The sequence below is a fragment of the Cupressus sempervirens genome, chromosome 3, assembly GCF_028749045.1.
Source record: "Cupressus sempervirens isolate cs-2001-9-10 chromosome 3, ASM2874904v1, whole genome shotgun sequence".
Taxonomy (NCBI): domain Eukaryota; kingdom Viridiplantae; phylum Streptophyta; class Pinopsida; order Cupressales; family Cupressaceae; genus Cupressus; species Cupressus sempervirens.
The window spans coordinates 679,277,972-679,292,576 of record NC_143120.1 but is presented as its reverse complement, the minus strand read 5'-3'; the positions used below and the strand labels follow the sequence as shown (position 1 = coordinate 679,292,576).

At 31.0% G+C, this 14,605-nt stretch overlaps 1 pseudogene; it reads right to left on the bottom strand.

Moving 5' to 3' along the window:
* Window positions 1-13,932, bottom strand: part of LOC149568550 (endoglucanase 25-like) — a 136,049-nt pseudogene extending 122,117 nt beyond the window's left edge.
* Window positions 13,933-14,605: the final 673 nt, after the last annotated feature.

Here is a 14,605-nt window from a genome sequence, read left to right as displayed (position 1 = left end):
AGAATGAATACAAAAATGACATATGTAGAGAAGAAAACATTTATAGATAATTTTTTTGAATAAGAAGATTTTTCGTAACATACTTATGTTGGAATTTTTATTTACAATTGTAAATTTTTTTTGAAAATTAAAAAACATAGATAAGTTTATCTCTTACTAATTTTGTGACTTAGAATGCTTGTCAATGGTTTAGATTAATGCCATGAATTTTTACATGATCTTTCCTTGCTAAAAATATTAGTTAAGATTTTTGAACTTTTGTATTATTAAAAAAAGAATTGTAGAAGATTATTGATACTTTTTCAAGGTTTAGAATTAAAGATACACAATGTCATTAGATTATATGTACAAATTTGAGGTTGAATTCAAATAATATTACTAAAAATAAGATACTAGAAGCTTATTAATACTTTTAAGAAGTATGAAATTAAAGATGTATAATGTCACTACATTATATATACATATTTGTGGTTCAAGTGAAGAACAAAAAAAGAAAAAAAGAAAAATCATAGTTAAATCCATGTTTGAAAAAGAAATATATGTATTGATTAGCAGCAAAAGTATGGGATAGCTACTTATGACATATGCATAGAGATAAACAAATAAGAAAGTGTACTCATGTCTATGGAGTTGAAAAATGATGCAATATATGACTAATCCATAGTGGGAAGACAATAACACTACTTGCCATACATATAGTGTTGATCTCCAACTTTGGTCAAGGGAATGATCACAATAAACACTACAAAATAGAAATACTGTATGGTTCTATAAAGAAAAAAGCATCACTACCTATGAGGTACAACTAGAGTCTAGCCTCTAGTGAAATCAAGGTGGGAAAAATCATTTTGTTTGGTAAAATACAACTATTCAAAGAGAAATAAAATAAGGCAAGCATAATCCTTCAAATTTTCATGTGCAAGAATTATAGTCTACTATACGAATTCTAGCCAATATTGTAGATTGGAACTAATATTATTGTGCACTAAATGTATAGGTTGATAATAATATGCAATTGACACAAGGAGGCATTGAAAATATGGGGCCAAAGGTACACCAAACTATCCAAACACCTTGGTAAGTAAACACAATGAAATAAACCACACAGAGAACAACACCAAGGAGAGAGAGAAGAAAACACTTTACCGATTCATCAAATTATTAGCATACATGCCTAGCTGTAAGACATTCTAGGTTATGGCTGGATACAAAATATAACTTCAAGATCTACAATCCATCTTCAAATTCATAATTCTAGAAACATCTCTTGAACTTTCTATGTTATCTAACATAAACCTCAACATCCTTATTTATACTTTCCAAAATGACTTATAAAAGATTCTAGATCTTTACATAATAGAAAGAATAAACTTAAAATTATCTAAAAATATCCCAAGATAAGATCTAAACATTAAATTCATGATCCAAATTAATTACATAAGTCATCATAAACTAAGAACCAATCATAGAAAAACTTGGTCAAATAAGGAATTGATCATCATCAAATACAAGGCTCACTCAGCACATGAAGAACATTTGGTCAACATTGGATAGCTCAGCCAATACTAGAAGCTCAACCAATACTAGAAAGCTATAGTAACTCAACCATCACTAGCTACACTAACTCAGCCAACACTAGCTACAGTAACCCAACCATCATTAAACAACTCAATAGGAACATCAATATGGAAACCATTGGCACTTGACTTCAATAGGAAGAATAAAGAAAAATGAGTAGGATAGCAAGACTACCCATGATTATGTTGTGTTAGAATGTCCAATCTATAGAATTCCTTGGTATACTCTCTCATCCTCATGTCCTTTTGTCTCAAATATTGTATTTTCCTCAACAATATAATTTGGTAATCAACATGAAGGAACTTCTTCACTTTGTTCACCATTTTCAGCCAAGTCTTGATCTTCTCCTTTCCTCTCCTTTGTCTATCTATTTCCAAATGCTCCGACCATAGTGAGGCATGACCTTTTAAACTAGTGACTATAATTTTCACTTCTATTATTAGGATTGACTTCAAAATAAAAGAACTTCTCCATATCAAAGATCCAATCCAACACAACATTGGTATGCAATTTTCCATCATAAGGAACAACTTCTACAATAGGCTTTTAATGTGCTCTAGATAATACTCTCAATAATCTTTCCTCATCTTCATCTTCCTAAGGTTATGGATTAGGGTTTGATGTTATTGCTTCATCATCATTCACATCATCAAGATGTGCTCCTCTCCTCTGAGCTATCTCCACAACATCTAATCTAGCTAAAATTTGTCTCAACATGTCCATGAAGCAATGCTAGCATTCCTCTGCCTCAAACCATCTTTACAAATAGGTTCCTATAAGATCATAATCCTCTATAAGTTATATATTAAATCCACATATCTGCCACATTACAACCAATTCAACTTAGGGTTCCACGTGATCCAATCTCCACAAGGAAGAATCTCAAGATTTGATACCACCTAAAGCAAGGAGGGATTAAAGAGCTAGGGTGAAAGGCACACCTAACTATCCAAACGCCTTGCTAAGTAAGAATAATAGAATAAATTACACAAGGAAAAATACCAAGGAGAGAGAGAGAGAGAGAGAGAGAGAGAGAGAGAGAGAGAGAGAGAGAGAGAGAGAGAGAGAGAGAGTACTTTATTGATTCATCAAATTATCAAGATACATGCCCAAGTGTAAGGCCTTCTAAATTATGACTAGATACAAAATACAACTTCAAGATCCACGATCCAACTTTAAATTCATAATTCCAAAAAAAAATTTTGAACTCTCTAAGTTCTCTAACCTAAACCTCAACACCCTTATTTATACTTACCAAAATGGCTTACAAAAGATTCTAGATCATTACATAATAGAAAGACTGACCTTAAAATAGTTTGCACATATTCCAAGACATGATCTAAACATTAAATTCATGATCCAAACTAATTACATAGTCAACTCAAGATAAGAACCAATCATAGAAAAACTCGGTCATAGAAGGAACCAAGAATCACCAATATCAAGAATAGTCAGCACATGAAGGAACACTCAGTCAATACTGAATAGCTTGGCCAACACTAGATAGCTATAGTAACTCAGTCATCACTAGCTATAGTAACTCAATCATCACTAGCTACAATAACTCGACCATCACTAAACAACTTGACATAAAAAACAACATGGAAACCATTGACACTCAGCTTCAATAGGTAAAATGAACAAAAATGCGAAGGAAAGCAAGATAACCTAGGATGCTCCTACATTAGCAACCTTGACATTGTGCACATGAAGCATAAGTTCAATGACCACTCAAAGGATATATAGATAGAGGAGGAGATCCTTATGTAAGAGGCCACAAAATAATCCTTGGTTATGGAAGGATCTATTAAAGAAGTTGAGTTAGTAACATAATTTTAATCTGGGAAAATGATTGGTTTAGACCCTTCCCAAGTTAAGGAATAAGTATAGATCAAATCACTATGATTAATCATTTGAACCAATTTCAAAAAAGGTGGACCATAAAAATAAGGGAAAAAAGAAAACAAGATATCCACCAATATAGAAAACAAGAAGGAAGAGGCCAAGTATTTTATTTTTATGTAATAGACAAAGAAGGGAGCAAGGCACAAGTGACATGTTTTAATGAAGTTGTTGATGTTTACTATAATAAAATCATGTGGGAGAGATATAAATCATATCATATGGTGGAATAAAAGCTACACATAAAATACTATAACATGTGGAATAGTGGCTTGGAAGTCATGCTAGGTACTAAATCAAAAGTTACCCCTTGTGATGATGATCTCTCCATTCCTTGACAACACTTTTGCTACATCCCCATAAAAAAATTGCAAAGAAAATAAATAATATTATTGTAAATCTACTTGGAATAGTGGTGAATGTTTGTACAACATCAAGTATTATAAGGAATAATTAAACAAGAGTTCATTGTCATACTATACAACTAGTAGATATGTTCATAATATCCATAGATGTCACATAATGGGGACCTTTGGTAGAAAAGGAAGAAACACAACTAGAATACCATATTGAAAGACATGAGCTAATTATTCTTGCTATTAGAGGTGGTTGAATTACTATTTATAATGTAAAAGTTGTGAGAAGAACAAATGGTGTGATGTTGATAATAAACCTAGACATAGACGATGTAAAATCATTGAAGAATTGGTTTATAGAACATGGTTCTAGTTTATCAAGTTGTTTAGAAGGCTTGCCTCGACACCTATTGATGTTGGAAGAATGACAATTAAAGACATTCAAGAAAAATACATAATTCAAATAAACAAATCCAATGTAAGATGAAGGATAAAATATTTTATGTCAAAATAGAAGGATTTTACTATCCAATATGCCCTTTTGAGACAAGTGCAAAACATCTGAAGAAAGGTTTAATAAAGGACACAAATAGAAATCTCTTTTTCCCAACGTGTGAGACTGCTATGTATAATTGTAATTACAAATATATGTTGCAAATAAAATTATAGGACCACAAATACATATTATGAGTCAAAGCTTTTGATGAGGGGGACAAAGCTTATATGAATGTTCATAGAGGAGTTATACTCCTTCCAACTTTTCAAAGAGGTACAAATAGATATTGGAAATGTGATAACAAAAATTCTAAATAAGGAATATGTTCTTACTGTGACATGCAAGAGAGAGATGTACAATGATGCAAAAAGGGTGAACAAAATAATCATGTGGGCTGAACCAATAGACTTAGTTGTTGAAAATAATATTATGAAAAGTGAAATCAAAGAGCTCAAAAGCAATAATGATACTAGAGCATAGATAATGAACACTAATATATAAAAACATGAAAACAATCATAAGATATATAATACAAAAATGAAATGAGAGTTTTGTATATTGAATTTTATCTTCAATTACATTATTTAATACATCTTTTGTATGCAGAAAATAGCTATGCTATTTTCCTACGAAAAAAAGGACTATGTGAGAACGCACAAATATTTTATAGGTACACATAGCCATTTATCCTCATGATTAACATAAATGTTATGAATATTAGCAATGTAATGTAGTATCTTTTATAGTTGAATTTAATTTGTCTCCCAAATTATTTACAAAGTAGTATTGAGAGAAAAAATTGAAAAGATGGTTTTCAAGTTTTTTTTCATAATTTTTTGTTAAAATGAAACTTTTCCAAACAACCTATGAATAAATTCCAACCAAACTCATAAAATTTACTTCTATTACTTGAAATTTTTGCATTGACTATGTGTGTATAATTTTTTGAACTATATTTTGAGTCTTGTAATTTAAATATTGCATGTAGGAATTGGCATATGATGATGTACTTAAAGTTTCCTTAATTTCTTCAAAAATACATGTTTGTATGTATAAAAACACCTTCGACAAGATTATAAAATTGACTACCATTTCTTCTCAATAAGCAATGATTTTATAATATTTATACGATTTATAGGATGGATATAAATATCATAAATATAAAGCTAAGAATATTATGCACGTCACAAAGAAGAGATAGTTACAAGCAAACGTAACAAGATGAAATGCCAAGAGCAAGATGGACATGTCAAATATAAGAACAAAAAAGGCTACAAATCTATAAAGCCAACCAAAGATATCATGCCTAATGTAGACACATAAATGTCCAACAATAATCAAGGATGGTGTAATCTACAAGTGAAGGCCAAATAGCTCTAGATGATGAAAAAGATTTTAAAAATATAGGCAGCCAAAAAAATAACTACAGAGAAATAATACAACAATTTGAAAGAGGATTGATGCACTTTCTAACTTAAAGGTTTGTTTTACATGCTAAGAGAGTTCCCAGGAATGTTACACCAAACATTAAAGCTTGACACTACTTGTAAGAGATGTTAAAAAAATAAAGGCCATCCATCAATTTTCATCTTTAAACAATGTGGATTGAGGAAAATGACCTTTAGTGTTACAAAGACTAACCTGAGTGGAAGAAGTACTCATTGCACAAGTGAACCCTATGGTCCAAGAAGCCTAGAGTTTTACAAAAGTTAAGTTTAACCCTATGATCATAGTTTGAAGGATGCATAAAAAAGGTAAGTTTTATTATTTTTACGTGATGATAAGCCATGTTAGAGAAGAATTACTATACAAGATCAAGAATGATCCATACTATACATGTGTTACTATAGATAGTGATTACTTAAAAGAACTACTAGAGGATTAAACAAATATTTCAAGCTCTCTATAGAGTATTTAAGTAGATGATGAAATGGAAAGTCTCAATAGAGAAATAGAAATAGATAAGGAACCAATTGAAGACAACATATCTTGTACATCATCATTTGTAACAAAAATAGAAAAGAGATATTGTGAACTAGAAATTATCAAGAAAATTTTAGACTTGGAGGATAATAGAGGGGTAAAAGCACAAACTTGTGTCACCTTTTATAAAGAAATGTGATATTAGAATGTGACAGTTCAACATTAGAGACAAAAAAAATGTTATTTGTGTTTAAAATATGAAGATGATGTAAACTGACGAAATGTGTAGAATTGGATGAATTTTATTCCTATAATTTTTTATAATTTTTTTGAGTAGAAATTTATTCATATTATTTTATTTTGAAGTCCCTTTTTTAACTGTAAAAAATATAGGGTGTAGTTCCCGTCAAACAAGTATATGCAAATCATCTTTTTTGTTCTAATTTGAAAATATCTTATAAATGACATGTATATCTAGTGCACAAAAAAAAAAAAAAAAAATTTATTTTTGATGTATATTTTCTTTGTTATAAGTACTCAAGTTTGACCATATCAGAATCCAACAGTTTTTTCCTCCTGTCAAAACTTTCCTATCAAATCTATACCTTCTTGAAAAAAAATTACATATTCACGAAGAGGATTCTATCCTCTAGAGATAAATATAATTTTCTAATTTTTCTAATATGATTTACTATTTTTTTTTCTTTTTTGAGGGAGCATCTTCTAAAATGTTGAAATATTGACTTATAATACTTTGAGATTATAGCGTATTATAACTAATTAAAACACTCAAAAATTTATATAATGATGATAGTGAATATGAGATCTATAAAAAGGTATTTTTAGTTTTTGAAAAAAAATGAGTTTTGATAGAGAAATGAGATTTGACCAAAACAGGTTTTGGTATCACAAACGATGACATAGATTTGTGCTTTTACCCAGAGATGATATTATCAATTGGTCAGAAATGAATCTATCCCTAATAAATGAATATGATATAGAAGATATTCTTGATATGACACTTCCTACCCTCTTCCCTAATTAATTTGTCCAACATATGCAACCGTGATTAAAAGAAGTGCAAATCCATGAGTTTGCATTACATGTGATGTGATATTATGACCAAATATTTGGAAGACATCCTTGATTTAGGTATATTATTTACAATCCCATGATGTGACATCATAGAAAGAGCCTTACAGCTTAAGAGGAATGGAGAGGAAAATAGACTAGCCATAATTGAAAATCTATGGGCACACCTAAAGAATCTTCTAGATGCATAGCTTGTCAAGGAACTCATGCACTTTGGATCTTTGATTAGGGGTACAAGAGCATATTAGAACAAGTGTTGAGTAGAGCTAACAAACATGATCAATCAAATAGGTCCACTAACCTTGTTATTCACTCAAAGCACAACACATACAAAGTGGCTTGACCCATAGTGCTTGCTTAATAATGATTGTCCTATAAAAATATAAATGAGAAAATAAAGTTTGGAAAATATAATCAATAACCCACACATTATGGAGCTATACCTACATCAAGGATATATAATCTTCTATGAAGAAGTAATATAAAAAATCCTTATTGCAAAGGATTATTGGGACATATATGAATGCAAACATAGAGGAACTATGCATATATATATATATATATATATATATATATATATATATATATATATATATATATATATATATATATATATATATATATATATATATATATATATATATATATATATATATATATATATATGCCTTAAAAATGTACCATATATGGACAAAATTGATAGGATTAATGCTAGAGATCTCAAAAAAGAAATAAAATTCTTCTACTTGTATGTCTTCATGTGGAACCTGTGTAGTGAAGATCATAAAAGAAACAAAGTGTTTAAATATCTACTAGATGACACAGTTTTGTTAACCACAAATGAGACATTTTCCATAGATCCTATGGATGAATATGAACAAATTGTTAACCATGTACAAAAGCATGTAGAAAATGTTTAGAGGGTAGCAATTCTTGAAAGAAAGGGAAAAAATAGAATTCCTATACAAAGCTCCATGGAAAGAGAAAAATGTGTCTATCTTGAAATACAAGAAATGATGATAGAATAAAAACACACAATTGATACATGGTATCAATATCCAGAGCCAACATACACTATCAACTCATAACCTCATGAGTACTTTTTCTGAAGTACATTGAAAAGTATGCCTCAAAGGAAAAAAATGATTAGAGACTTACACTAATATGTTAACAACAATATTAGTGACCCAACAAGATGATAGTCTAGCCCTTTGCACATATCAAACCCTCATGAAAAAATTTATTGTATAATATGATATAGGAGTACAAGAGACATGTCACATACTTCAAAATGTGTTCCTTGTTAGTTTTAGTCATCCTTTCACAACTTTGAATGTTCATCAAAATGTGTTCCAATGAATAACCAATGATACAAGTGAATGCAAGGTGCAAGCTACCTACTTAAAAATATACATGGAATGACCTCTAGAGCTTGAGGAGAAAATGTTGCCTAAATTTTCTAGATCATACACATATTTTGTAAAATAAATCAATACAAATGGAAAGAGAGGAAAGTCAAAGTCATTCTAAAATTCTATCCAAATTTATACAACATCCCATATGAGGAATCTGACCAATATGAGTTGTATAGTTGGACCAAACTACATCTATCCAAGTAGTTCTAAAATATACAAACTAACATTTGTCTTACTAGGGATTCATTAATTACAAATTGGAGGTAGATTTCCCAACAAGTGGATATGAAGTATCACACATTTGTAGTGTTGTGAAAAATGAAGTAATATTTAAAGATTAAAGTGATAATGATGCATACATAGAATAAATAATGGATGGAGATGAATGAAAACTATTTTTACAGATGGGACTATAAAATAGTATAAGCTTAAATGAAATTGACATACTTGGTAGTCACAAGTTTGACAAGAATAATAGATGGGATGAAAATGCAATTTACCTAATGATTTATATGTTTATGTGACCCAATTTATATATATGGAAAATAAAAATGGGTGCGATGGGAATATATTACATGTTGTTGATAGGTCTACAATATACAATGTGTGTAGAATAGGATAATGCACTCACAATAATCAGGACCCAAAGTAAATGTTCTTTTTCCCAACTACTATATATGATCATCTAGGGAACAACATGTACAAAAAGTCTTACTTGATATTACAGATAAGAAATGCACTAAACAATGAAATGGTAGAGGGAAAATGTGAATCCTCATATTGGCCCCTATAGGTATTGCAAAATTCAACATGCATGCAAGAACTATACACTCATCCCTCATATTTCTATTAAGGAAATGCAAGCATTGTAGGGTGAAGCATTGGAAATATTCTAGTAAGAATATAAGGACATAGGATACATTCTAATAGATAAAATAAATTTCATTGGGAAAAAATTATTGTTAAAAATTCATAACAAATTGTGAAAGGCATTCCCTCACAATCAATGCATCTACTTTGGGGGAGTATCCATAATTCTTGTTGTGCAACTTAGCACAATTACTACTTGTAATAGGAAAAATCTATTTACATGTCATAATCAATTGCACGAATATTATGGGAATATTTTAGGATAGTATTCACCTTAAAGACTATATATAAAGGTGAAATAGAAGAACAAGTACAATTCTAATAGTTGTTGAAAATATCTAAGATTGTAGTTAAAAAATTATTCTTAGATATATGGATGAGATACAATATAATTGAGAAAGAAAACTAGATATGACACTACATCAAATATTATTTAGATTTAATATAATTTAACTACAACTTTTATAAATTATAGTTTCTTTTTAGTGTTATATTTGACTTGAAAAGTCAAAATTGGTGCATTTGTAGTAACTAGAATTAGAGATGAAGACTACCACAAGCCATTAGATATGTTGGAAAGAAATATTACACTAAGGCTAGTTAGGAGCTAGGTGCTTTGACAATTACTCATATGTGATGAATAAAGATGTTTTGGAAATAAATAAGCAGTATGCATTTTATCATGTTATATAATATTTCATAATATTTTGTATTATAACAAGATAAGAGGGCCAAATAGGTTTTGTTACCTTTGACATTTATTGATCAATTCTAGCTACAATTTCCTTGGTTGAAAAAAATTAACTTAAAATTATAAAAGCCTTCAAGAAACACTCATTTATTTTGGTTTAGCATTTCTACTAGTGCACCTATATCTTTTGTCAACCAAACTCTGAGAAAAAAATCTATAATTGTCAAGCTCCCTTTCAAATCATTGATCTCTACATGTGTTCATCTTTGGAATGTCAATGCTATCCCCTATTCAAAAATCAACCTTATCCCAACCATGTGATTCTATAATATTTTATTTTTTCTCTATTAATTAATATCTCAAGTAGGGTGTTCAATATTCATTTTGTCTAGTTATGGATCAATAATGTGATAAATATTGACCTTGAGTTAATTTGGATTCTTTAACTTAACTGCTAGAGACCTGAAATATATCTCAAATAAATAATACTATATATAAAATGATGTATTTTAGACAAAGTCATGGCACTCACTAAAGTCTAAAAGGAATCCTAAGCACCCAATGAACTGATCCAAATGGTCAAATACATCACCGACCACTTAAACTTGTATCTCAAACCCAAAATTATGAAGACAAAAAAAGATAGTGAAAGAAAATAGTTCATCTATATAGAATAAAAAATGTACAAATGCCAAAATTAATAGATGTTAAATAATCTAGTGAAGTAAAATCTACATAGCCTAGTGAGGCTACAAATGATTAATTATAGGTAGAGACACCAAACTATTGAGATGCCAAAATGTATATGCCAATCTATATAGACACTAAATCAACAATGAAAATCCATTGAAATGCATTTGAATACTCAATCTAGAGATAGTATAGATGCAAGAAATCTAGACGGAAACAAAACATATCACTAATTTGAAGGGAAAATGCATTAATAAAAAGATGAAATAGATATAGAATCAAAGCATAGCTAAAACTCATCTACCTCTACACTAGGGAGCACTAGATACACAAATCCATGCAATAGTTACTCAACTACTTCAATACATAAAATTAAAGCATAAGTATACAAGGAAATATAAAAATCAATTCTTTTAATATCAAATATATATATTGTCAAGTATCTCTACAATGAAAAGAGTGGGCATACAAGATCCAAATCCTATAGTTAGAGGAATTTCATCACTATTCATTGGTCGCTAGCAACAATATAGGCCCAAGCTATCATACTCATGGAGATATTAAGCACTCCATAAAATATTAAATATACACAATAATAGATTAGCTAACAAACACACACTAAGAAAATACATAATCTCGCTAAACATGATAATGTCTGATACAAAATCAAAGAAGAAAACAATAATCTCTGGAGAATACTCAACACAAGATCCACTATTTAAATATAAAATTATGCAAAAATAGATTAAATACATAGCATGGCATAGCTTGAAGATGTAAAATGTTGAAAAGGGGGCTTATAGTTTACTAGACTATTTTTTGGTGATTACATTTTCCCCTATTTGTGTTAGCATGGAATTGATTTAATAAAGAACATTGAGTCAAATAATGATGAGGTCAAGTTGATAAGATAAGTGGTCAGACTCTAAATTAGCACCCTCTTTGAGTTACCTTGCAAGTGATCTAAGAGAGAACACTGAGTCAAGATGATAAGATACGAGGTTTGAATATGAAGTAGTAGTAAATGAAGTGTAGCAAGGTAGATAATCCTAAATGTATAGTTTCATGTGCATTGATCAAACTAAACTTTAGGAGAAGGTTTTAGATTAAGGTAAAAGCAGGTTTTGAAGGGGCCCCGAAACCCTTTACATCAAAAAGAAAGATTTACCATGAAGCTCTACCAAGTTTTAAATAGACCTGAAACCAACAGTACAAAAGAACCAAGTCAAACAAGGACCTAAAACCAATAGATAAGTTTAGAAAGAGAAACCAGAGAGAAACTTGAAACCTGGAAAGGAAAACTGGAAAGAACTAGAGAAACCTCCAAGACTAGAAAAGCAAGGACTAAGATTTTGATTTCACTCCCTTTTTATGAGAGCACAAATTCATATAAAATTGAGGAAGGGTCATTTTAGATCTTTTTTTTGTCATAGGTATCCATCCCTCCTCAACCAACGCAACCTTTGACTACCACTTTTGAGAATCCAAAATAGTGAGAAAATCATCCAAGCTATGGCAAGGACCATTTGCCATCACTACATCCTATAATCTAGAACTACAACCTTGTTTACCAGTTCTAGCAATAGCATCAAAAGGAAATCCATCCTTTTGCCCAGGGCTATCTACCTTTAAAACATCCACCAAATTGGAACCAGTTGTTTGAGATCAAACTTTATCACTAAGATTAGATACTTTCCCTTTTTGTCCAGATTCAGCAGTCACTTTATCTCGACCAGATTCTGATTCTGCTATAGGACCCACAACACCGTTAACTTGGCCAAAATTTGCACCAAGAGAACCAAAACTAACACCTTGGGTATCCACCTTGGAAGCTGAAGCATTCCCCAACATAGATGTAGAATTTGCATCTGTAGGAGAAGATTTGTAAACTGTATAATGCTATTCTAGAACACCCTTCCACCAAGAGGAGGGTCATTTGTTTGAAGAATTTCTATACACACACTTAGCAGCTAAATGACCAGTATTGAAACAACTTTTACACCTAAAAGGGAGGCCCTCATAATCAATAAACTGAGTCTAAGATCTCCTTGAATGATTTAAAAGAAGCTCAGTTGGGAGACCCTTAGAAACATCAATATCCACTAGAATCCTAGCATAAGTAGAATGGTAATACTCAAAGGATTGGGGATCAACCATACAAAAATCCCCTAAAGCCTCACCAATTTCCTAGAAAATAGAGTTCACCCAAAAATAAAGAGGAAGATTAGGTAGCCTTACCCAAGTCAAGATTTTGAAAGACTCCAATTGACGATCAAAATCTGGATGCCATGGTTTAACCATTAAAGGAAAGCAGTGCTCCCAAAAAAAGACTTGATCACAAAGAATAGCATTCTTGTCCTTATGATTAATAAAAGTAACAATGAAAAAACCTTTAACCAAAGGGAAAATCTCGATAGTATCTATAACATATGGATCCCAATTCTTAGAAATCCAAGCATGGAGCTCTGATAGAGAGGGCCAAAAACCTTTAAAGTGACAAATAATAGAATCCTTGGAAAGATCCCTTGAGTGTTCTTCAATTTCTAAAAGTGACTTATCCCCTAGAGAAACAGAAATAGGCTTACAAGGGATCAAAGGGGAAACAACAGATCTACTTCCACAGCCAATGTCTTTGCCAGAATCGGAAGCTAGCACATCACTGTTGCCAGATTTCCCACTTTCGCAACTAGTGGCCTTGCCAGATTCAGAAGCCTCAGAAACCCTAGCACCATTTTTCCCACGTTCATTTCCAACAACCTATGCAGATATAGAAACCATCACACCAACATTTCCAGAAACCCTAGTAGTGACCTTGCTACTATCACAGCCAACCTTTCTAGATATAGAATTTGAAAGAGGTGCAAAGGAAATACGCACCCCATCCATTGACTTCCCACCAACAACAACACCTCCACCCATGCGACCATGAGAACTAGATGCAGAAGGAGGAGGGATGCCATGGACAAAAGGTCCAAGTTTTCAAGCAAGACCAAGAGTGAGAGATCCAGGAGAATGAACAAGACCATGAGCAAAAGATCCAAGAATTTGAACCGGACTAGGAGAAGGTTAATAAGACAATGCTAGAACTAATAAAATGCAATGAGAACTGATATATCTAAGAGAGATTCAATCAAGCATCCATAGAATAGAAGAGTTAAGAGGATATCAACTTGATTTGAAGTGATGAATCTGAGATGCCTCTCGTGATAAATATAGTACTAGAATCAATTTATAGAATTGAAAGATATGGTTTTCTTATAGCCTTAGATCAAATTCAAAATTATGTAGAGGAGATGTAGAAACACAATATATTTGATCAAATCAAGATAGGATAAGGTCCATGATCATAGCAAAGTGATTAAGAAATCATAAACCATGTTTGACCACCAAGTGATGAGAATGTTCTCTAGTTTGAGTAAGTTTGACTAGAAATGTAGAGAGAAAATTAGGTCAAACAAAAAATGAAATTTTGTGAAATTATGAAAATGAGAATATGAAGAAGTTGAAATGGTGAGTCATTTATGTGCTCAAAATATAACTATTAATTACTTTATCAAATATGAAACATATAATCAATAGATACAACCATAGA